Genomic DNA, 26,471 nt, shown 5'->3' with positions numbered 1-26,471 from the left:
ATAGTTCAAACTACATCAAATATGATGAGCTAAGTATTATTACTACTACTACAAAGGATGGTACTACTTGGATACTACTGCTACAAGGCTCATCTATACAAGCTCAAACAATTTCATCTCAGCAGAAATATTTGCAAGTTTTTTTTAATCTGCATTGCCAAGTATAGGATAGTCCAAATGTTAAACCAACCAACCAACCCCCCCCAGTCTGGTCTGGTATACATAGGGATACCTTTGGTCATGTTTTGGCAGTTGCAGTTACTTCTGGAATTATGATTTTGAGAAACAAACAAAAAAAAAACCAAAAAAAAAAGATAAAACTGATATTTTCACAGTCACTGAACTGAATTATCATGGAACTCCCAATTATGATCAGTAAATAATAACAATAATTAGTGGAATAATTATCAAGCACATAATCTTTATTAGAAGTTGTTTTCATTATTTTTTTTTCCTAAGCAAGTAAATTATTGGTTTAGAGTCTATTTAATGTCACCTATTTAACCTTTTTTTTGGTCAGTTGGTGAAACAGACCACTGATACAGATTTGACATTGGCCTTACGTTAATTTTCAGAATTATTTTTTATCTATGGAAATTCCAATTTTATTTTTAACTCTGGTTTGCGATGAAAATAAATATATGATATACTTTTCAAGGAAGAGGGATGTGTGGAGAGCTTTTTTATATTTCCATATTAGCTTCTATTATCTCCCTCCAGTAGGCTTTCAAATGCTCTGTGGCACAAAGAAAAAAAAAATCATTCCTCTTTTACAACTAGAAAATAAACTCAAGCTGTGAACCGAAGTTGCCCAACACTACTAATGGATTGCTGGAAGACAGGGGCAAGATGTTTGCTACACCTGCAGGGTATTTTCAATGTTAAACTAGTATACTACAAAATTAAGGAATATGAAGATAATTAAAATAATTTCAATGAGATTCAACCAGGTATATAAATAAAAACAGGTAAGCACATATTTAAAAGCATTACGGATCATGATACAGGGAAGGAATAAAAGAGCATGAGAGAATAGTGTTTCTAGGAATTGTGAAACAGCACAAAACTAGAGCATTGGGAGACGACTGTGCCTAAGCAGAATGAGAGGTACATCTACATTTGAGCCAAATACCAAATACTTTATTCACTGGGCAAATAATAATAATAAAAAATAAATAAAGAAATGGAACTGCTTTGTTTGGAATACAAAAGAAACTGATTTTTATATTCTTAAAGCAAAAAAAACCCCAAAGAAACTAGATTTTAATTTTAAAAAAGTCTTTGAGATTTATACTCAATTTAAAACAAAAATATTTGTAGTTGCACATATAACCATGACATTCCAGTGGCAAACAGTAAAAGCACAGATTGGCATGAAATTCCAGGCAAAACATAATGGATTCTAATTTGTTGAAGTCTAACGGACTTTCAAACTGAAGTTTAACCCTCAAATCTCACTGCCAACTTTCTCTTTTTCAGGTTTGCCAGTGAATAACTTGTCAGTCAAATTATCCAGATTATTTTTTCCTCTGGGTGTGATCATCTCCAGGAGACTGCAATTGTTCTGTGCCAGTCCTTTTGCCTGCATCCAGTAACAGCAGGCATCGGGCACAGATTGTCCCTGTAAAAGATTTGCCTTTGGGTCTGGAAAGAGAATAACAATCTGTAGTGTCATAATATGTTTGGCAGATCCTCATTATTCCAGGCTCTGCTCCTTCCTATGAGAGAAATGAAGCAAGTGCAAAGGAGCACGACTATATTTTGCAGTGCTAAACAAATGATTCAGATATCAAATCACTGTCAAATGCTGCTACTTTTTTCAGTTCCCTGAGCATCCCTACACAGCCTTCAAAAACCAAGAGATTTTCAAAATTACCAAACTATATGCATTTGTTTGTTTGTTTGCTTGTTTTAGAGTTTGCATTATCCTTTGGCTCCCTTGATGCTTTATATTTGAAACTCAGGATGGACTGAACATATGCATTGGTTTCCTTAAATGTTTTTGCAAACAAAGTGTTAAGGAACAGTTACCGGCATTTATTGGAGATTAGGGACTTTGTCTAAAAAGTTTGCTGTGTCAATGGGAATTTAACAGAAATCTAGATGCCTCTGAATAAATCTTATTGAAACTTTGAGAATACTCATTTTGAATTTTTTTAAAAAACATCTGATCAAGTCATGTTAACTGTAATTTTCTGTAAATGTTTAGGCAGTTAGCACTACATTACTCATCGGACTGTAACAATAAACAAGAAAACAGGATTCCTGGTTTCTAATGTAGAATCTGTCACTCAGGCAGGTAATTGCAATTCCCTTGCCTTTGCTGTTCATTATTTGTATTGTTTAATTAATTTAAGATCATCTGGACAAGAGCTGCCTTTCATCAGATGTGTATATGCTGTCTAGCACAACAAGGTGACAGTCTTTGGCAGAATTAGGAGGCCTTCTGATATAAATAAACCTTTGATAACAAAGAGAAAATATAAAAGGGATAGGATTTTCTCCAAACTGTTCATTAACCTGAGAACTACATATACAAATAAAGATAAAACCTAATTTCTTACCATTTAACTACAGATATACGTATAGCGTTACAATTTAAGAATTTAAATTATACTCTGAGGATGAACTTTGTGTAGAAAAATAAAATAGCCAGTCTTATGGCCGACTGAATTATTTGCTACAACTACTTTTTTACAAATATTTTTTCTCCCATATATTTTCATTTCATGACTATATCCCTATATAGTCTAGCATTTCCAAGTGAAAACTGTATTCAGCTTTTTCACTCATTACCCAATCAATTGTTGAATAAATTATTCATTAAAAGAATTAGTATCTTTAACCTTTGGAAGATGGAAAATGCATAATGACCCCAAATAATTAGGAACTACAATTATGAATATGGAGGAAATGGGGAATAATGTGACTGCACTTTGAATAAAAAGTCTTGCAGGCAATAAGCTGTTCAGAAAAAAACTTTACATTTGATTTCCTTTCTGCAACAGAGCCATGAATATTTACAGGACAGTAATATTTTACTCTTTGCATACAATTTCTAATTCCAGTACACCTTTAATTCAGAGAAACAAATCAATAATCAGCTATAATTTTTTACTTTACCAATCAGAGTTCAAACAAAAGAGTTAGCCAGCTCTTCAGGAGGGAAAACTGTTCTGAGTGCATGGGTGGAAATTCATGTGATTCATAATAGAAGTGATCAACGCCTCTTAGTATAAAATTTCTATGCATCTCACTGGATGATCAGCACATATTATATGTGAGTCTTGCCACTGGTATACTTCTTTTTGGGTGGATATATTTACAAAAAGTAACTTCTCAATTTTCTTACTGTTCTGTTCAAAGATAATGAACATTGCCTATTTCCTAAGTAGTTGCTGTATGACTTTTTACTACTGCAGAAATACTTGAATATACAAAGACGTGCTTTTATTAAATCTGAACTTGAACCCCCTCCTTTCTGTAGCGAAGCAATGGCTGACCTAACACTGCATTTTAACAGTCTCCTTTCATAGAAACCGCTTCACCTGTGCTCTGCCTAACCCATATTTCCATATGCCTAACTCAGTTTCCATACTTGGAAGCTTCTGAAGCTTTTGACTTCTTGCTGAATAAGCTTGAGAGTCATATTCTTGTACCTAATTATAGAATAATTTTACTACTGGATGTAGTAAGATAGTTTTCCTTACTGCAAAGGTAGTGAGAATTTCACCCAGGATGTGGTATGTAGACATATTGTACTGTATTGTATTTTATATTGTATTGTATATTGTATAAATATATTGTATAAATTGCACATAAATGCTTACAAAAGGTCCTCCAAAACATAGTAGAAAATAACAAGCATTTTGATCTAACTTCTAGCCTGCCTGTTGAGTATTCAGTGGGACTAAACTCTTTATATTTTAGAAGTAGCTTTAGAAAAGCTAGAGAAAAAATGTTACTGTATTGCATACAATGGTTTTTGGTTTTGTATTTGTTTTTTATAAGTAATTGCTCTCATACTTCATTACTTTCATTATTTTAAATTTTAGAGAAATTATGGGAACACACAGAGGAAAGCATTAACATAGAAGTTAAACTAAAATTTTACCACACAGCTTGTTTCCTGTGATACTGCAGGACATCAACAGCAGGACTTCTGTATGTTCTCTGCGAAAAGACCACTCAAATTCCATGTTGGAACCAGAATTACATGACTTCTAACAAAGAACTCCAATTCCAGAGTTAGTTCTGGACAGAGATGAAACTAAGGTGAAGAAGGACAAAGTGCCAAAATTCAAACAGATATTTACACTCAATAGTTTTGTGTACAGTTCTCTTTCCTTATTCTGTATGTAGCTACCTCTGAAAGAACAAAACCCCTAAAATGGTGATTTTCCCCATTTCAACACTAATTACATGGTAAATTTTACAAAACATGTATGAGGAAAAAGGTAATGGGCTTTCTCAGGGGTCACCTGTAACAGGCATGTTTACAAAAAAAAAAAAAAACAACCAACCAACAAACCATGTTGCTGGTTTGTTCGCTCTTTCACTAACTGGCCAAAATTGTAACTGTACTTGGCTTCTTTTGCAAAGCTCTTTGCACTGTTACAATGCCAAAATTATAAACCTATTGTGGCTTGTGGGGCTGGATGGAAAATGGAAGTTAAAAGTATGTCAGTCCAAAGGTGCGGAACCATGAATGCCAATAAAAGCCTCTTTCTTTCTGAATGTCATCAGCATTAGAAATTAATGTATGGGTTCCTTTTCTTGAAGTGCAGACACTTATTCTGAATTCACTGACAGGCTAGCAGTTTAACACTGAGTTGAGTAACAGAATTCTAGACTGAAAGGCAGGAGAGCAGCTTCCTTGATTGCCTGATCTATATTCACTTGAGCCGAGATACTTGCTACTGGTTATTGTACATCCTTACTACATCTTGCTGCTTCCTGTTTAACATGTAAACTGTGTACCTGTCTAGTGCAAAACCAGGTGCAGAAAGACACAGATACTCTTTTATTCACAGATTCTAAAACATTTTTGACTGCTGTGTCTCTGAAAAGGTTTGCCTTATAAAAAAATTTACAAGGACTCAATTCATCCATTGAGTGTCTAATTCAGAAACAAAAAACCCAAGAAAATTCCCTTTGGGTCAGGGTTTTAGGCTGGAGTGTTTAGGGTTTTTTTTTTTTTCTTCTTTCTTTTAGTGTCTTGGAAGTTAGTAAGATGAACTTAAAGCCCACAGCTGGGTTTCCAGGGGGTCAGGAGCTAGTCTGGCCCACATATTGAGTAATTCTGTTAATGCACCATCGAGGAACTAAACAGACAACAATTGAACTACTGGGTTCCAGTTTTGACTGGGCCTTTAATTTTCTAGTGTCATCATGTGCACTTTAATTTTAAAATTTTTGCCTCCAACTGTCATTCTCTAATATGGAGATATTTATTGTGATCACTTCAAGGTACAGTACAGTGTACTGCAGTAAGGGCTCTCTGTTCCAAGAACAGAAAACTGAAACTATGGTTAAGGCAAGGTCCCTCTCTTCTGGATCAGCAAACAGCAGAAATGTTGGCATATCAGGTTTTCACTTGCTCTTTCAAGAAATTAACCCCCCTTCACAGAATCAGAATTTAACGAACAAAATTGTACCAGTGTCACAGAGACCAGTATGTTCCTACTTTTCACTGTGTCAGTTGAAAGAGGTGTTACTCAGATTGCTTGAGGATAAGGGCTGAACTAGAAAATCAGACTGGGAGATAGTTGAGTAAGCAACTTTGTTTTGTAGTAAATTATGTGAGATATTAGATTAACAGTAGAGTTTTGTACTGCTGTTAAAGCAAATAGGAAACCTATGGTTATGTCATCACTCTCTGCTGACACCAACAACTCTCACTGTGTGAACAGCCTGCGGGAGAGCAGGAGACACACAAAAATGCACAGAGTAGAATAATGAGTGGAAAAGAGAAACATTAGAAGCAACTGGCTGGTGGTGTTAGGGTGATATTCACAAGCATTAAGAAAAACAAGTAAAGATATCTTTGTCAGGAGGGCTAACTTATTCTGAAATGCCTTTTCTTGTGCTCAAAATCTGCTATGTCCAGCTAACAGATTCCAAAATTCATTTTGCTATGAGTCTGCCACATTTCCAAATGAATCGATGCATACTGGGACTCCACCGGTCTAGATTATTTGTCTGCTATAATAAGCATGCTTGATTGCCAGGGCCTGCCATTCCAGAGGCCAAATCAAAGATATGATATTAACTTCTTTCAAAGATGCAGCAACCAAAGCAATAGAAGAATGCAAGTAAATCAATTCTGCATGCTTAAGCCCATCTTCTTTTCATGCACGCCTGGTGATGGAAAATGATTTTTTTTTTCACCCTGCCTTATCATTCTGAGGTATGAAAAAGAGATTTTGCCACAGTAATGAAGCACAGGAAAAGAGAACTTGTTATAAACTGATTACAGTTTAGATTGAAGGACAGGTTTTCATTAGCTTTGTTATATTGGGCATCATCTTTAGACTGGTGTAATTACCTCAAAAAACTTCTGAAAGGGAAGGTGGGTCCAATGTATGCTGCATGAAAATAGAGAGCGAAGACCTAGTGAGCAAAATAAGCAAAAATAGAACTTCTCTTATGCCAAACTAAAGCTACACCAATAAAAATGTTAAACTTCTCTATTAAAACACTCAACAAAGAAAGTAGATATCCCATTAGAGAAAAAAATTCTTTTTGTTGTTTCTCACTGCAGTTAGATATTCAATCTTTGTTTCTCCAAAATGTCCAGGGATATACATCTCTATCCATCTGCAATTACTCAGGTGTCAGTAGCAAGGATACAAGTTAGACTGGTGACCACATGGTTTGCTTAATGTCAGAAGCACAGTGCACACAGCTAAACCTGGCCTTAGTGAAACTTGTATTTACTTGCTCCCAGAGAGATTAACCCATTGTAATCTGCATAAACCTAAAGAAACTGTTAGAGACTTTATTCCTTTCCTAATGAAGAGACTGAAAGAAAGATCTTTATTTCAAAGACTCAGAAGAAATCTTCAAAAATTTTGCTTACACAGAAATATTAGAGAATTCTCTAAAGGACAAATTGTTCATAAAAGAAGAAGGAAGCGGTTCTCTATAAAATAGATTAAAGGCTGTAATAATGGTATCATTAATTCTCTTACAATTCAATCTCATCTTTATAGAAAGCACCGACCCTCTCTATTATGTTTTAGGGCCTGATTTATGAAATAATCCCAGGACATTAATGATGCCAGAGGTAACAGTTGTAATATTTCAGGTGGTTTACAGCACTGCTGTAACAATGGAGTACATTTTGTTTGAACTCTACTGCACTTTATTCTTCATTGTATAATACTTGCTTTGGGGAGCACTGAGAAATGCATACATGGTTTCAGATACAATACTTCATAAATTCCTTTCTTCCACACTTTATCCTCTTGCCCTACTCTCCAGTGGTTGCTCTTTAGTCTTCCCTTGGTCTCCCTTCTACACACACACCTTTTGTCTTGCTGCATATCTGGGACAGCCTTCATATTCACATACACCAGATGCCTTTCTCCACATTCTTTAGCAAATCTCCCCATCTTCTTCTCTCATCATCAATAATCCTCCTCAGCCTCCTTTTCAAGTGTGGTCCTGTGTATGTAGATATACACATACACACAGATAATATTTTTTCCTCTCATATTTAGGTTGCAGTTTCTTTCAGGCATGGTCCACTGAGAGAAGAAATAATTTAATGGATACATCATTTCAGAGGGGCCAGAACATGGGTTCTGAGCCTTACTCAGCTGCCTTATTCCCTCTCCTGTGACCCTTAGCTTCTGTCTCAGCTTGAACAATCTTGATGGCTCTTCATAACAGAACTTTCTTTTACATGCCAATAGCAGTGCTGATAATACATCAACTTGTCCAAGAGAGCCCTGATCTCTATTTGGCCCTTCACAGACTATGAAGACATAAGCAGTATTGGATTAAACTGCAGACTTTCAAACTAAAGATCATATGAGGAATGGAAAGACATTTTCTACTCCACAGAAATAATTGAATTACAAAATAACATTTTGTCCTGATGCATCCTGAAAAGCAGAAATCATAGAGTGCAGTACAGATAAGTTCAGAACAGCTATAGGGCTGCTCTCAATATGCCTTGTGCTATAAATGCCCTTAGTATGGCCTAACTATTCTTTCCCCTGTTCTTCCCACCTCTCTGACCCTGTCTTTTAACCTGTATCTGTCTTGCCACAAACTATTATGTAGAGTGTCACAACGTACTGAGCTGCACCAAAGTTCTCCAAAGCAGAGCTCTATCTACATTGGGATCCCTCTGTGGTAGAGCAGCTGGCATCTTTCAGCCACAGTAGCTCATCCTTTCTCTGTTTTCCTCCCCAAAATCTTGTTGAAAAAAAATTCTGAGAAAGGGATACTAATTGAGAAAAAATTCTGTTTGTTCACTAAAGAGGCTGGTGAACAAAACTATATCGATTTCCTCACTCCAGAGTAAGCAGCTCTGTAGTACATGCATGTCCCTGAAGGAGCCGTATGCTGGATGTTTCACTGGGTTATGCTGCAGTCTGAATCCTTTATAACAGAATTCTATACAGGCATTAAGAAATCAGACAGCTTTGTAACATGATAATAAATTTTCTCTTCATTTTTCTTTATTTTCATTAAAGCATACTTGCCAAAGCAATTTTTTCTGCTTTTACCTCAAGACCTCCTCCAGCTATACATATTCTTGTGTGACTTGTAAATAGCCAAACAGGTCACAGTGTTCAAAAATCTATTCACTTTTTCCTAGCATGAACTTTCACAAACAACACCACTTTTGTTCAACACAATGCCTTTTGTCTGGTGAGTTAGGAGCTTTATAAAACTTAATGAAGTCTCAGATCACTCCTATAGATTATAGAATCAATATTATATTCATTATTTGTACTCTGGATCACCTAAACTGAAGTCAGTGAAAGAAAAGATCTTGATCCTGAACTTCTCAAGCAAGATTTTGGGTCATCACTGTACAGCACAGAGTAATTTCTGTTAGGTTTTGCATTCATTGAGGACTAAATAGGACAGAATAGTGCCTGTTGCAAAGTGCAGTCATGCGTTTATTCCCATCTGTTTCCACTCGATTAACATTACAGTATTTGTAAGGCAAAAAATTGAACTAGGGTTGGAAGGAGATACGTCAGCAACAGGCTAAGATCCTGTTTCTCATTGATATTAAACTTTGCATCAAAGTCTCTTAAAAAGACATTCTAAAATAGTCAGTGCAAATGATCAGACATGTGTGGTCTCTCTCTCCATTTTCCTTGAACAAAATTGAGAGCAGAAGTGTTACCTACTGTTCAATTGCAAGTTCGTATGACACAATCACTGTCCTGATTGCCACGGACATCCTGCTTCTTCCTACTGCTGCAGAGTTAAGTTTTCAAAGGTTGCTGGAAGAATTTAACCCCAATAGATCCTGCCATCAGGCTTAACTTTTTCACGCTTTGTTATTTCTACTGTGCTTGACACTGTGAAAGCAGAGGTCAGGGTCGTATTAAGACAGGTTCCCAAAAGCTGGAGGAAAGTGAATTCATATCACCATCACTATTAGACGCAATGACCACACTCGCTTCTCACTGCTTATTGTTCAAGTCAGACCTTGACCCAGCAGCGCACACACACACAAAAAAGGAACTTTACTGCCTTCTTTATTCCTTACTGATGAAAAAGAAAGCCTTGCCCTTTATTTACAGTGTCTCTAATATCCATGACAAAGACTATTTTGCAAAATATAGACCTCAAAATTTAGGCCAGGATTTATCACATTGGGTCGAACTACTCACAGGCATGAGCACCATGACTGAGAAACAGACTCAGTGTTCACTTGAATATTAAAAAAGAAAGGAAAAAAAGCCTGAATCTCTACATCAAGTTGTCTGGTCCTGCCAAACTTGTCATAGGGTGTGAAGAACAGGCACAAAGTTTCATATGAAGTTTTTACTTCACTTCAGTATAATAAATATCCTATTTTCAGGTCGTATGACTATCTACTGCTCCTTGTTCATAGCACTGACATCTGCACCAGAGAAGGCAGATTATCTGGCTCTTCTCTTTTCTTAAGCAAAAGAAAGATTAGAAAGTGACAGGGAATAGGCAAACCAAGACACCTTATTAAATACGGAGGCTGAGGAGCTCAGCTGCTGGGCCAGCATTAGGGCAGAAGAGTAATATTCATCCTCGCATGAATAAGGGGCACGGTGGGAGAGTATAATGAACAGGATGACACAGATAGAACCAGATTTTTGGTAACCCTCACAACCCCAGTTCAGGGAATGGAAAATACATAAATAATTCACTCTGGACTCTGAGAAAAAGAAAACAAAACAGATTACACAGTGGAGGTAGGCTGCAGGAAGCTTAATTGGGGGGTGAGAAAATTATTAGTCAGCTGGAGAGACAGATGGGAGGCTCCAAGTTTTCCTTCTGCTTTGTTTGCCTAAGATCTCACTGAGATCCTTGTAAAATGTTTTCTCTGTAAAGCCTGAGAAATGCAGACTGTGCTTCAAGTCTGAGGAACAGGTAGGCATTAGAGGAAGAGAAATGGAAGAAAACCAGGAGTGCTTAAGACAGAATTGAGGGAGGGAAGGGTCAATGGCAATAGCATGTATGGCTTGTTCTCACATTTCACTTGAAATAAATCAGCCTTCTTTTTTTTCAGCTGTGTAATCTATGTCACGGAGATACAAAGTTTGGATGCAAATCTGACAAACCTGAAGACTGATATCTTCTAGTTACAGAACTACCATTCTAATTAAGCATCGGTTACTGCCATTAGTTTAAAATAAGTTCTCTAACATTAAACAGATTCCTGATTAAGCATGTCTTGATCAAGTGGAGTGCACTGTACAAGTGTTTTAATATTATGCACCACTAGGTGTTTTGAATTGCTCAATTAAACGATTCCTAAAATAAAAAAAAGAGAAGGAAGAAAGAAAATTCCTCCATGAGGAACAATGAAAAATTATTGCAACTTGATGTCACTTCCTTTGAGGAGAAGGGCATGGAAAAAACTTAGCTGATCAAGGTGTAGATGTATGCAAGATTTACAATATACCAAATAATGTCCTGACAGTGGCAGTATTGGCAGATAGTACTAACAAATCAGTGCTTAACATGCTGATCTATTAGACATATTACTTACAACTCTCAATATTTTTCAAGCATGAAATATTTGAAAAGGCTCTGGACATGAATATCTCTATCATTTTATAAAGATATTAAGATTTTATTATTATGTCAATGCGAAAGATCTTCTCTCTCACTTTCATATGCTTCATCATAATATTTTCCTCTTGTTTTCTCTGCTGACATTGATTATTTTAATTTATTGTCACAGCCAGAGCACTTGGAAAAGCAATAACATTTTTTGTTCATTATTATAGTACAGAGATAAACAGATTTGAACCCATCCTCTCTGACAATCACTGGATGAGGAAAATAGATTTTTCACCTGATGCACTGATTATAGCCTGGGTTTCATAAACCAGCAAGAAATGTAATGACCTTTCAGCTATCTTTCATTGCAGGAGAAACCAACAAGTTCTTAAGTATCCAGCAGAGCATTCATAAACAGTAATGCTAATTTAAGACAATTCAACATACAATAAAGGGTAGTACAGAGAAGAATCCTTATTAGATTGAATAAATGGAAGGGTATAAACTCATGCTGTGTATGTTCATAGTTCTAAATATTTTTTTACGACAATTTACATAAGAATTTGGGCTACATCTCAATTCTCTACTGCAATATAAAATAGATTGCTATAGCATTAGAGAGATAGCTATTTTAAAACCTAGATTCACATTCAATCGGGGTAATCATCCACTAGTCATCCCCAACCTGATTAAAGATTCTTTGGTACTCTAGCTATCCCCACCAATTAAGATGTTTCAGTTTGGCATTGATCATGTGCCATTGCTGTATCATCATTAAACTCTATTTCACCACTGCACCAAGTAAACAATTTGACATCCAGTCAACAATTCCACTAAAAGAGGTTTGCTTATGTCTCTGATTTCACCATAAGATAGCTGTGCTATTAGGAATAGCGACTTATATTCTTGAACTAAAAGAACTACCCAAATGATCTGTTGAACAGTACTCTACAGAAGTAAAATTCCCTATGCCATGTCCTGGTCCCTGTATCTCATAGGCCAGGTTTTCCTCCACTTACAGCAGTCTTTCTCACAAATAAGTAGGGAAAGACTCAAAGACATTTGGAATAGAAATTTAAGATCATTTGCCTTTGCCATAAGATCAAAAAAATACTTCAACTGCAGCTCTGAACCCCAGTTCTTGAAACAAGAGTAATTTTTCAGTTCGTCTGATAGCAAAAGAGGAGAATGCTGACTAAACCTATTATCTTTTCTGTGTGCTTATTTTCACTTTGATGTACAATAAATAAAAAATGAACTGACAATTCTAAAGTATGAAGACACCATATCGTTGTCACTGTGTTCTTACAAATCCACTCATGCTGTTTAAGCTGCTGAAGCCTTTGAAGTTGGAAAATACTACCATGAACTTCTAGCATTAGTAATTAAGACATAGTGTGGCAAATCAAAGGAGACATGCTACCTAGCATCTACAGTTCCTTCCTAAAAAAACGCAAGCTGGGAGTCATGATAATAAATCAATTGGTTCTGCCTTTCAGTAGGAAAAGACTGGTAACTTGTTATATTATAACTCAATCCCATCTTGTATCCAAGATCAATTCCTCTTTCTCTTCATGCTTTATGGTCTTTGAATTTCTTTTTCTTAAGACTAATTTTTCTTATAGAAACGGAAGTGAATAACTGTGGGTTTTGGAAAAAAAATAAAGGAAAGAAAAAAGTCTGTCATCATTTGTCTTCTCAGTGGGGAGAACAGGAACATTTCCTTTCCCCTCTCCCCTTACTACCACATTTTTCTTCTTCAAGCTGTTGTTGTTTTCCCATAAATTTAAGCAGGTTTTGCTTCTGAGGCTGTGCTAAGAGCTGAGCTGGCAAAACATAGTATATAAAGGTTTATTAGCACAACTAGGTTAAGTAATATGTGTGAGCCTCAGGGAGTCTTATGTTCCGGGGAGTAGACTCCCTTCACATTTTGTAATGTATTAAAAATATAAACTATACAACATTTCCATAAAAATAAATTGATATGTGCCCTAATTGGAAAGCTCGCTGCCATATTAATTTGCTTACTACAATAAGCCAACTTATGATGTACAGATTTTGGCTGAGGTTAAATCATGGGTTTCATTAAAACATTTCTCTTTTCCCACCTCTATTATATTTTATGGTTTAGTTTTTGCTTCAAAACGGGTAGCAGGGTAAGGAGTTATTAAAAATACATATATACCTACAAGGCACTGAGCAGTTTGTTTGATTCTAAGAAGCAAAAGAAACCCTTCTGCATAGTGTTAACATTATTCAACATTTTCAAATCTGTAGATTTTTACTTGGCCTTTCCTGTCTAAGTTTCCCTCACTAAATTAAAGCTTTGGATTTCTTCCCAGAACTGTGAGTTTCTCCAGCTCCTCTAGATCTGTGCTGGACTTGTGGGTGCACCAATTCAGGCAAATTTTACAAACCTAATTGCATACGTGCAGATTAGCATGTACGGGTCTTTTCCCGCATCTCCATCTATTTGTGTTACAGAGGTAAAGCCTCAGAGAGCAGATCTCAAAGGAGTTAGATAAACTTTGACCATCTATTGCCATACATATAAAAAGCAGATCTATAAGATCTATAATGTTTACATCCTACCCATTACCTTGGACGACTCCTCACATTTATTAGTGCATTACTGTTTAAGTTGTTAGATACTTCCTGCAAAAACACTCAAGAATGAGCTTCAAACTCTTCTCCTGCTGGTACTCGTGGGTACTATCTGAATAGTGCTGAACGTGACATGCTGTCATGGCTTTGACACTTGCTTCCTGCATGATCCTGCATAAATTATTTATTCTTCATACCCAGAAAAATCTCCTTATTTAAATCCTAAGACACTCAGGGCAGAGAATTTTACTTATTATAAATTTGTACATTGTCTTTTGTAATAGGACCTGACTTAGAAGCGTTATAAAAAATAAGTATTAAATATCCATCTCAAAATGCTGTGCATTTTGCCAGCCTTCCACCACAAAATTCGGCTTGCCTTCAAGTACCATCAAGTTCCTTATTTTTAACTTGTTTTTTCCACAATACCTGAATTGAAATGCTTCCAAAATGGCCAAAGATTACTGTTTTCTCTTGACATTTGAACTGTGATAAGGTTACCAACTTTCAGTGTGCACGTGTTTCTTTCCTTATATTTTGTATGGAAAATGCATAGAAGAGCTACTACAGAATTTGACTTAGAAATCCTAAGGGGTAATAAGAAAACTTGATGTTGAACATCAATGATATGAAAAAAAAGAAAAAAAAAGGAAAGAAAGAGAAATGAAAGTACCTTATGATGACACTACTGGCATATCTCTCTATATAATATATATAAACTAAACAAACAAATGAAAAAGAAACCCTCTTTTTTTTTTCCTTAAACCTATTCCTTTTCTGGAGAGACTTTGCTAAGATGACAGTAAGATACTGCAGTGAATTAAAACACACAATCAAACAGCATCCAGGGCATGGAAAGACTCATATTCATTAAAGTGAGTATGTCTATAATAATAGACTCACTTTGCTGGTCTAGACACACATTTCTACCCAACAGATCATCCCTGCTGCTAGCAGAGGGGAGCAGTGCATTGGAACTCACTTCTTACATGCTCCTGAATCATGGAACCATAGAATGGTTTGGGTTGGAAGGAACCTTAAAGATCATTGAGTCCAACATCCTTGCCATGGGCAGGGACACCTTCCACCAGACCAGGTTGCTCCCAGCCCCGTCCAGCCTGGCCTTGGGCACTGCCAGGGATGGGGCACCCACAGCTGCTCTGGGCAGCCTGGGCCAGTGTCTCACCACCCTCACAGGAAAGAATTTCTCCCTAATATCTGACCTAAATCTGCCCTCTTCCAGCCTCCAGCCATTCCCCCTGTCCCGTCACTCCATGCCCTTGTCAGAAGTCCCTCCCCAGCTTTCCTGTGGGCCCCTTTAGGCACTGGGAGGCTGCCATAAGGTCTCCCCGGAGCCTTCTCTTCTCCAGGCTGAACAGCCCCGACTCTCTCAGCCTGTCTTCCTAGGAGAGGTGCTCCAGCCTCTGACCATCTTCGTGGCCTCCTCTGGACTCGCTCCAACAGGCCCATGTCCTTGTTACGTTGGGGGCCCCAGACCTGAACAGAGGACTCCAGGTGAGGTCTCACGAGAGTGGAGTAGAGGCGAGAATCACCTCCCTTGACCTGCTGGCCACGCTTCTTCTGAGATAGCCCAGGATTCATTTGGCTTTCTAGGCTGCAAGCGCACATTGTCAGGTCATATTCAGTTTTCCATCCACAAATATCCCCCAGTCCTTCTCCACAGGGCTGCTCTCAATACACTTCTTGCCCAGCCTGTATCCATGTTTAGGATGGCTCCAACCCATGTGCAGGACCTTGCACCTGACCTTGTTGAACCTCATGAGGTTTGCACAGGGCCACCTCCGTAGCCTGTCAAGGTTCCTCAGGAAGGCATCCCTTCCCTCTAGAATATCAATGACACTACTCAGCTTTGGTGTCATCAGCAAACTTACAGAGGGTGCACTCAATCTCACTGTCCATGTAGCTGACAAAGATGTTAAACAGTGCTGGTCCCAGCACCAACTCCTGAGGAACACCACTTGTCACTGGTCTCCACTTGGACATTGAACTGCTGACCACAAGTCTTTGAGCACAACCATCCAGCCAATTCCTTATCCACTAAGTGGTCCATCTGTCAAATCCACGTCTCTGAAATGGGATACATGATCATCCTTCAAAGCTTCTCTTGTGTATGCCCTTTTGGACAAATTTGGAATGATATTTCTGAACATAAACAAGACTTCTTTCCCTCTGATTCAACCAGATTTTTTATTTTTTTTTAAATTCAAATGTCTTGAAAAGACATTTTGAGTTGACATTTTGAACTGACAAATTCATCCCTTATGCTTTTCAGGCAGCTTCCCATCCCAGAATTAAACACATTTATTTAACGATGACCCTTATTCAAATCAAAACAAAACTATGCTTCATAGCTTTTCAGGGAACAACAAACCAAATGGAAGAATGGATTTTAAAAGCAGCAAAAAATTTGTACTGAATGTTAATGTTCCACATTGCTGATTAAGCAGAGGTATCAGCAGGCTGGTCAGTTAAGCCTTCTAAGTTACACCCTATTTTCCTTTAAACCTTAAAATACCTTAAAATAAACTTGTAAGGAAAATGACAGATTTATCTGTAAATACAGTAAATACAAATAATTTTCAGTTAAAAATCAGAAATAAATCCAGTAAGGCCTTGTGACACCCATTGAACTAAACCAGTATTGAATAAATAAACAAATAAATATTACTAGATACATCTTTTAGTTTGAAAATGCCTTATTTCAGGTAAATTTAATCCTGCAAAAAACCCAAACCAAAGGGATTACATTGTTTCTGAGGATGAACATATGCACATATGCATACACATGTAATTGAGTGCATATCATTGCCATTCATTCACCTGGCCCTGTGATTTTAAGAGAGTAACAGATTAAAACCTATAGGTAGTAGTAATACAATATCTTAAGTTTATTTTTCCACAATATTGACATAAACTAAGGCATATATATATATATACAGGATACACTTGAATTCAGTTAGGTTATAGAATCAAAAAATATTTATATTTTGAATGCTGAAAATGAGTCATGACTTTCCAAGAGCAGAAGGCTAGAAAGCCATCTAATCTCCAAATAGCCAATTGGTATAATCTTATGCTTATTTTTATGTGATGTTAAGTAATTTTAGCCATATCTAACTGAAATGCATAATTTTCTCTTTAGAATTAAGATAGTACAAAATTGCTCTACACAGTTGTCCTCCAGCTTGGAATTACCCTCACCCAGAAGTTCCTACTTGCAATGCTCCAAAACCTTCTTGTAACTTACTCTGAAATTAAACATTCAAATAAGATTTTCTTTCCTAAATTATTACTTCCTTTTTAGTGTTTACCACAGTATGTGGCAGTTTTGTATTTAAATATCTCTTCTTTCTTCTATCAGCTATTTTTATTTAGTATCCACATAATCTCTAACTACATACATTTCATATCATTGTATTCCATTACTTTCCTATGTTTTATCTGTACTCCATTATCCTCTAATTACTCACTGGATTGTCTGTTTAAATAAGGTTTTCTTCAGTGCTCACTGAGAAAGCCTAGTCTCTTTGGCTGAACTCTGACTCAGGGTTTGTCACAAGGGTAAATAAAATAAATTCAATGTTGAATTTAAAGTTTCTCTAAATGAAATGTGCAGATTCACACTACGTAATCACAATCACCGCTGTGAAACCTACAAAAGATTTTCAGCATTGCCACTTAAATTTGGTAAAGAACTTAGATACCACTTAAAAATATTTTATAAGGCCTATTTTATAAGGCCATATTTTTCCCACACTCCACAGAAAGGACACATAGTTAGTTTTCAGTACCTTGAAAAAGTTTCTCTTTTGTTAAGACAAATGCTTTCTAATACAAAGTATTATTGGGGTCAATTTCTGGTAAAATGGCAACTTTGGTTAGATCTCTTGCTTTCTTACTTTCAGCCATGGTGGAATAAGTCCAAAACTAAAATCACTATGACGTAATTTTACACCATATTTGAGTGAATTTCTCCAGCTACCAGCCTCCCTAGTTTACTCATTGTTTAGTTACAGCCGAGTGAGTGTTCTTGATAGTCGCTCGTAAGACTTCCTAAAGAGAAATGCCGTTTTCCTGATTTTCAAAAATGCATTTGTAATACACAAGATATCCAGTACCTAAAGGGGCCTGCAAGAAAGCTGGAGAGGAATCTTTTACAAGGGCATGGAGTGACAGGACAAGGGGAATGGCTGGAGGCTGGAAGAGGGCAGATTTAGGTCAGATATTAGGGAGAAATTCTTTCCTGTGAGGGTGGTGAGACACTGGCCCAGGCTGCCCAGAGCAGCTGTGGGTGCCCCATCCCTGGCAGTGCGCAAGGCCAGGCTGGACGGGGCTGGGAGCAACCTGGTCTGGTGGAAGGTGTCCCTGCCCATGGCAGGGGGGCTGGGAATGGATGATCTTTAAGGTCCCTTCCAACCCAAACCATTCTATGGTTCTATGAAATTGTTGAAAACAGCTGCCCATTTCTTTCAAGTGATCTATTTCCTTCCCACTTTTAGAAAAGTATTTTTCTTTCCTTTCAAAGATATTGCCTCAGAATATATGTATAAACAGTATGTTTACATGTCACAGGTAATAATGCCTCAGCATATTGAAACAGTATTCAGCACTGGGGGACAAAAATCCATAGAGAAATGACTCACTATAAGAAAAAGACCAGTGAATGCCATATAGGTCTCTGGAAGATAATACTTAGTCACAGCATGCATTAAGAGTTGACAGCACTTATAATAAATAAAAAATAAAAAATGAAGGCTAAAACAAGACTAAAGAAGAACAAGAAAGGCTAAGTCAATTTTAAATGCATTTTAAGAGTCACCTAAAAAAGGTAAGGGTCCCTATGAAACGATGTTTAATATATAATATAGAAAAAATATCTTATTCTTCACAGAAAGATTTTCTGCAACTTCAAACAAAAAAGGAACATTATTGGAGGGGGGGGGGGGGGGGGGGGGGGAGAAGGGAACAAGGGACGACATGACACCCGCCAAACCAAACAGAAAGAAGAGAAAGCTGAGTTGCTTAATTGCTACCATAACTTTATATCAGGATATGTGGAAAAAATCCATTCACAAATTCCACAAAAGTTCTTGCAGGAACATGTGCATGTGCTTAAACTTTATGCTTCCTTCCTCTCTGGTTGTGAGCATAGTTATGTATATACTGAAGCATTTACAAAATCAGATTCTAAAATTAGAAACTTCAGCTGTACCTAACTAAATTCCTGTCCTGTGTCTAGTCAGCTAATATTCTCCCAGTCGCCATTTCACCTTTACATGTGTTATGGAGCTTATTTTTTACAGAAACACATTCTCTGTCTAAAATAAAAAAGAAAGATAAAAGACAACCCATAAGATTTTTGCATCCCCTGAAGCATTTATATCTCTTCTCTTCCCTTTCTATAAGCAAGGAAATTGCTTTAACAAATATCTGTATTTTATAATTAACCTACCAAGATCCTCTCAAAATCATAAGCTAGGATGTGCATCTTTTTCAAGGATGTGACATGACAGATGTTAAATCTGACAACACTCCTTTTTCCCCACAAGCAAATATTCATAAGCATTTCCTGCCCCAGTGATTCATTGCAATTTCAGTTTGAAATAGATTTTGCTTCACACCTATTGCTGTCAGATACAGTCTTGGTCTTGGGTTTAAATTGAAAATGCATCAAGGGAATGAAAGAAATAACACCTCTTTTACTACAGTTTAGGGAAAAAAGGAAAAAAAGCAACCAAAACCCCAAAAATCACTCTCAATATCAAGATAGGTCACTGACTAGCCATATAGGCTTCACTTTGTGTTTGAAAGCCTGAAAAATACACACACCCCAACCAAATATATATAATAAATATATAATAAATAAATAATAAATGAATATACTATTTCCAAAATATCACATACATGGATATGTAATAAATCCAAGTCTTGACACATACAAAACTGAAAGCACCATGTACATAAACCATCTCCTATTTCCCTCCTTCTCTGCAGCTCCACCCTCGATCTCTCATCCCCCTACCACTAGGAGCATTGGCAGCTACTCAACCTCTTAAGGGCTGTCTCCAGAAAGTCCCTAAGTTTTGTCTGTGTCATATAGTCTTTCTAAAATGTCAGTGGTTTTGTAGAAGTGGGCTTTGTCTAAATTCAGAAGGATGCTTACATTGAAAAGAATAAGGTTTAAGTGTGCTGAGCTACTTTGCTAATAAGGTTAAATAAGAACGTGATTTACATGCTTCCTAAATCCAGACATTAATCAGAAGGGTGATGTTGGAGGAAATCCTGCTCAACAGAAACAAACAGAACAGACTGTTAAAAACCTTTTCCTCCACTTGATACTGATACAGCCATGTTCAGGATGTACAAGCATGAACAAGATCCTTTAAATGGTTTCCTAGACACAGGAGAAACTAGTAGGCAATGGAATGAAGGAAAGATAGGTGAAATCAGAGAAAAAGATAAGGAACAGGGAGGATTTCTTTAAGTCTGCAAAGATATAAAAGAACCAAGGGGGAGAAAAATTGATAAAATAGTCTGAGTGACTTAGAGAGGATGTTTCTGGGTAAGGACAATTCAAAGAGCTTGCTTTTTTTTTTTTTTGGAAAAGGGAGTTTGTTTGTAAGATGAGGCTGTGAGGATCCCACAGCTCTAGCAATTAGTATTCGGCTAATTAAATTGCCACATTAGTGAGGCAGACATTGTATGTGTTAGCAGGAGGATTAAAAGACACCTATACCAGTGGGCTCTTTTTTACTGTTTGCCAAGGTTGGAGCATTTATTGATTAAATGCTGCAAACATCCCTGGTAAATACTTCACACCAGTGAACTATCACTTTCTCTCAAAGTCACAAAGGCAGTAAATAGAAGCTCATTGCTGAGAAAAATATATGTGGTTTAGAAAGAGTCGAATACTGGAAGGTTACATTATGTCGCTGAAAATGACTGTCTTCATCCAAAGTTAACTATACTGTGTCAGTGCCTTAAGGATGTGTTATATCTTCCTTGGAAGAAACAACAGCAAGAACCACCCTCCATTATGCGTGCAGGAGAATGCTCATGCTCCTGATTCAGTTACTTTCAGACTCGGTTACTAATAAGGACCTCCCTGCTGCAATTGGCAGGAGTGCCAAGCTCTACAACTCCTGGGATCTTTCTTTATGTTAATTGGATGTAATAGATTTTAAAACATATTAGTGATATCTAAGTAGTACTATGTAATTTTCCAGTTTTTTGGGTTGTCTCAGTAAAAAACATATTGCAGATTCTGTGCTTGATCTTTTGTTGATATTAACCTAAGATGACCTCTGAAGTTCACTTTTCTTCCAGTTTTAAGGTGATTTTACAAAGTACGAAGTCAAAGTTTATGCAACTACACTGACATTTTCTACATTTCAGAGATTGAGCATCAATACAGAATTCTATAAGGTTATTTTATGGGCTTTGATACTTTAAGTAGCAAATGCCAAATTATATTTTCATCTATCATATGATACAATAAAAATTACACAGTCAGAAATTCAGACAAAGTAAGATAGGAGAGGGGAGACAGAAAAGGAAGAAAGAAGGGAGGTAAAATAAGCAGGAGGGAGAGAGCAAGCAAGAGTATGTGAGAGCAAAACAGCAAGAGAGTGAGAGTCTATGTGAGAGTGCATGAGCAAAAGAAAATGAGTGAAGAAAGAAAAAAGCAAAGAGAAACCGAGGGGGCACAGAGAGACGGGGAGAGAATGAGAAAAAAATTCCTTTTCACTGAATCCTGAAATATAGCCAATGGACAAAGCTGGTGAAATGGACTTCATGGAACAAACACCTGCTTATAATATGTGAAGTAGGGTCATTCTTACATATTTAATTTCTTGTGTCAGAATTGTTAGTATGAAAATGTACTTAACAGACCAAAAGTGAGGGGTGGTGCTTTCCTTTATTCTCCCTCCAAAAGGTTATGTATTTTAAAAAGACTTTAATAGTCCTCAGATAAACATGTCAGAAATGCTTAGTTCTGAAGAGGTCTCAGAGTTTCTTCACATGCTCCCTGGCAGGAGGGGCTCCACTGAGCGTTGCTGCAGCTGGAGAGCTCTGCACACCCAAATCCTCACTTTTCCACCCAAGATTTGATCTGCCATACCAGAATTGCCAGCTGAGGTGTGTGCCCATGTGTCAGACTTTTCAGTTATCTGTTCAATTAATTAGCTCAAAATTAATTTCACTCAGAGTCAGCCACAACCCTTCATAAAGTATTCCTCAGCCCCACCCCCATCTCTTTGTATAGAACCAAAATCCAAGCTCTGTTTGCTGAAACAGTTTGAGGCTTTTAGAAGAACATGCAACACTATTTTCTTACATCTTTACCCATGGGAAAGCAGGTACTCAGATACACTCCTACCTCTGGCAGCGATCTTAGGTTACCCCAGGTGAAAAGAGGGTTTTAGCTCTCTGATCAACCCCCAGGGGCTCCTATTTGCATAATGGGACTAACACACTGCAACACACTTCAGCAGTTCTTCTGGATCAGATCGCTTGCATTAAATATGGTATATTGGTGTACTTTTAGCAGGGCCATTTAATTAGAATTATCCATGGATAGTTTGAAAACTGAATCTGCAGATCATTTATTACTGGCCTGCATTTACTGATGCAGCAACAAACCCATCTGGTTAGGGCTTATTCCTTAATTAGTTCATTTAACATTTTTGTCTAAAGTGAAATCAACTACATGTACTTCATCAGTCTCTATATGTTATATAATCAAGTAACCTAATGGGGAGGATTTCTTGTTGAGACGAATTTTTATATATTTCATTCATTGTGCCAGTATTGTCAGTGTGAAATTGTGACAACAGCTGGCTAAAAGTGAGGGATTATGACCTCCTCACAGTGATTACACGCTAAAAATTAATTCTGTTCCCCCCCCAGCACTGTAGCATTGTGATTACTTGAAGCAGAGAGCGTGGGTGGGTGTGGGTGAGTTGCATGTAAGAACAAATAGATTACAAGGCACACAAATCAATGCTTGTTATTGCTAAGTCATAAAAAATGGTTTCTAGCTAACAAACACTGAAAGAAAGAAACAAACAAGTTTAATTTAATTACCAGTATATCTGTTTTGTACTCTGGAGTAACTGAACTAAGATAAATTGTGAGACTAGCATTCATCTGTATGTTATATTAAGATGCTGGTGCAGCCATATCTTTCAAAGCCCTGAGTTTACTCCACCAATCATTTAAAAAAATACCTCTGTCCTTTTCTATGCCATAAGTAATATAGTGAATCTTGTTTCTTTTAATGTTACAACATCTTTCTTCTTGATGCTACTTTTTGCCAGCATTTGCTGTAGGAAATATTGATCTCTGCTTCTCTAAAATGAGTTTTCCTGGTATGCTTTCTCACACAGTGGACCCTGCAGTTTATATGTTTGATATTGCACATTCTCTCTTCGAGGAAAGCTCTGCTCTGCCACTTTACAGATTTTTCAGCAGAATTTTTTTCACACTTTAAATAGCATTGTGCCATGCCAATTGTTTAAAGACAAAACAAACAAACCCCAAATCTCTTTGTTTTACCCTATACATTTAGCTACACTCAAAACTATTAACTGGAAGCCTGAATACTAAATCAAGCATTAAACTGTCTATGACTTAGTGCCACATCCTTTCTCAGAAGTTTACAGCACAGCAAGCTAACACAGGAGCTTCAAAGAAGCTTTATGTATTTGTGCAATGATCAAAAGCCTATGAAACATCTCATTTTGCAAACTCACTCGTTACAAGATACTACAGTTAATATGGGAAAAACTAACTCTTGAGCCACAATTCAAAATGGTATATCAGCACATTCCTAACAAAAGTATGTGGATACTGCTCTGTACTTTCTACACTTATATATTTCTCTTACTTTTGGCACATGCTTCAATAATCCTTCATTTTTGGGTTTAGTTCTCTAGGAGACATGAGGGGTTTCCATCTACTTATTGACAGATGGTAAAGCTCAGCAATACTGTTACTTGCCATAGGTTGAAACTGTGTCTTTCTGCTCAATACAGGAAAAGCAAATAAAAAGTACTGTAGATAATGCAAAAAACATTTTTTTCATCTGAACACTGATGTTGGTCGTTAGAAATATGGCTGTGAATACTGGTAGGGATCTGGCTGGGGAGAGATAGATTATTGCATGTTGCCATATCCTTTTAAACCATTGTCTTTATTTTCCAATGCCTACATATTTATTTTCCTTTGCTTTTTGCATTAAATTAACTACTTCTCAATACGCGACTGACTTTTCAAAAATGCTTAGTCAACATATTTTCCATAACATCAGTGAGAACTACTGGTCTCTGAACTGTTCCGTATTTACTTACACTTTAATCAAATTAATTAAAAATGGCTTTAGAGAGGACCTTTAGATCCCCGTTTTAAGAATGTTATTAATAGTAATATCTGTGGGATCTTTTTCCAGCAGAACAAAACAATAACAACTGTCAGTGTTTTCCTTTGAAGAAGTACAGTCTCACTCAAGGGATTGATCCAGCTGTATTTCCACTGACAGTGGGCACATGCCAGTATGCCCAAGTAGACCAGGGAGAAAATCTTTTTTTCTTACCAACCCTGAGAAAAATTTATTTTGCATTTTCATGATAGTTTGAATTAAATGTCCAGTTAGACAAATTTTTTTTATAAAAATAATTACTTTTTTTCCCCATGTCCATTGCGGCAGGGAGTAGGGAGGCTGAGTTTATTTGCTATGATAAAAAAGCCATTTATTTTAATGTCATTGAAAATAGAAAAAAATCCTTTTTTCTCTATAAAACATTGAAACTCACTCACATTGGACTTCTCTTGAATTTTGTATTTGGAAAAATAGTCATTTAATGGAAAAAATTGATCAGATCAATAGTCTAACATAACGCAACACAAATAGCTGTTTTAGCAAGCTGTGCAAGGACATAAAATTACCCACAAAGGTAAGTTTTTCTGCTTTAAGAAAAGGTTGTGTACTTTAGACAACCGTTCTCATCACCCCGAATTTCAAACTACTTTTTTAGACAAATATAATTTCAATTGCCACCTATCAAGCTAATTCTACATGTGAGATAATAATAACCTAAGAAGTTTATTTACAGTACCATAGTTGTACTTAGATTTATCTGATTTATTTTATTTTATTGGTTATATGCTCTTTCTTTAAAAAAAATAAAAATTGTTGGTTGAAAGTATATTAATATGCTTGAAATCTTGGGTTTGTTTTTTTTCCTTTTTAATAAAATTACACAGCTTCAGATACTATACCTGAACCTGTATTTAATGTCTGCTTTTGCAATTCTATGGTAATTTTACTTTTATCTCTAGTCATGAAATTTTGAGGTTATTCTATGTTTAATCCTTGCTGGATTTTGCTGAGCTAAGTAGATAAAGACATCTCCTATATTCCATTGTACATTAGGACATAAGTCTATTCAGGGCTGCACGAATAAGAAAATACAAGATCCACCACACAGATATCAGGAAGTAACGTGCTTTAGATAATACGCTTCCTGGTCTGTTATTGAGAAGTTAGTGTACATCTACAATTTGAGTTTTTTTCCACTCCAAGAAAGTAATGTGCTTAAGTATTAACTCCTGGGTGTTGGGGGGAAGAAAGAAAAGATTTCCTGCAAATGATGACTGGTTTTCATTTATACAGAACTGCAACCAATAGTTTCCTCTTAAGAAGTCCTCATACCACACATGCACATAATTGCATATACTTATGATATATATCCCAGAAAACAGGCTCATGCCATTTGTTTTTGTAAATGCATGCAGGTAGCTGTACGCATGAACGATCCTCCCTACAGTCACTAACCAGACTGAGCTTCCTCTGGGTTAGGATTTGCATGCAGAAAGGTATCAGTTATCACTTTTCCTGGTAGGACTGTTCCCAGAGCGTGGCTCTGTGGCCATGGCCGTGGCCCTGGCCAGCTCCTGCAGACTGATACAGACTCCCACCGGGCCACCAGCCGGTCTGCAACCCGCGCGTCATGGAAAGCTGGCAATCATTGCCTGCCTGGAGTGCAGGCTTGTGTCTACTTTATCTACAATCTCTTTGAGTACAAATGGATGTTTGCTGGGCTCTAAGACCACACAAATCACCTCAGGCAGAATAATAATTGTACTTGTAGCAGCAGCCAAGCTATTTCATGGACATGTTTGGTTGGCAGAAAAGTGAATCAATTTATAAAAGAGTGTGCAGCATTAGATAAAGCCCAAGCCTTGACGGCTTTATCTGATGGGTTCAGTTTGTTTTTTAGAAGAGAGTTGCCCTGAGGCATTTTGCTGAGTTTTATCGAATAGTTACTTTATTTTAAGTAACAACAGAGGCTTAATAGGAAGGGGGGAAACTTGCGGAAAGGTCACCTGTTGCCAGGTATTATCATCTGAGCAAATGCAAACTTTGCACCATGCAAATCTCTCTGCAAACTGACAATAAGCATTGATCTCCTATGAGCTGTTTCATCCCTAAGCTCACACCTAAAACACTGTTGAATTGTCTTAGCGATTTAAATATGATTTTCATATAATGAACATGGACAGAATAAGTTATATTGTAATCAAAAAGAGAGAACAAATGACAGTGG

The sequence above is a fragment of the Falco naumanni genome, chromosome 13, assembly GCF_017639655.2.
Source record: "Falco naumanni isolate bFalNau1 chromosome 13, bFalNau1.pat, whole genome shotgun sequence".
Lineage (NCBI taxonomy): Eukaryota > Metazoa > Chordata > Aves > Falconiformes > Falconidae > Falco > Falco naumanni.
This window is presented reverse-complemented; position numbering follows the sequence as displayed.